Raw genomic sequence first — 446 nt, 5'->3', positions numbered from 1 at the left:
CAAATTTGTCATCTGTTTCATTCGTCTTGGTGCTTTATTTTTTTTCTTCTTGTGGGTTACTTTGGATTTTCTCATTTTCACTTCTCATTTCGACACATTCTGTATGGGCTTTGATGTTGAGACAATATTATTATACTTGTGACTAACAACAATACCTCATGACAGTACACCTATAATTCATTCAACACGTTAATTATTTCTGTACATTTTTGCCTCAAATCCAAACCCATCCTGTGGCCTTCCTAACTCTGGGTTTTGGATGACTGTTCGCCTCCATGCCAGGGACCAAATTTACCCCCAACTGAAGAGGCTTTGGCTGTTTCTTTCTCACATCATGTCCCACTGGCACATGGAGCCTAAGGATGGCTTGGTTGGTCAGTCTATCTGAATGTCCATTCAGCAGTTTACTCGAAATCTGCTGGTTGGTTTGCTAAGAAATTTTGTGA

The sequence above is a fragment of the Myripristis murdjan genome, chromosome 21 (assembly GCF_902150065.1).
Source record: "Myripristis murdjan chromosome 21, fMyrMur1.1, whole genome shotgun sequence".
Classification (NCBI taxonomy): domain Eukaryota; kingdom Metazoa; phylum Chordata; class Actinopteri; order Holocentriformes; family Holocentridae; genus Myripristis; species Myripristis murdjan.
Note: the sequence above shows the minus strand (reverse complement) of the source record.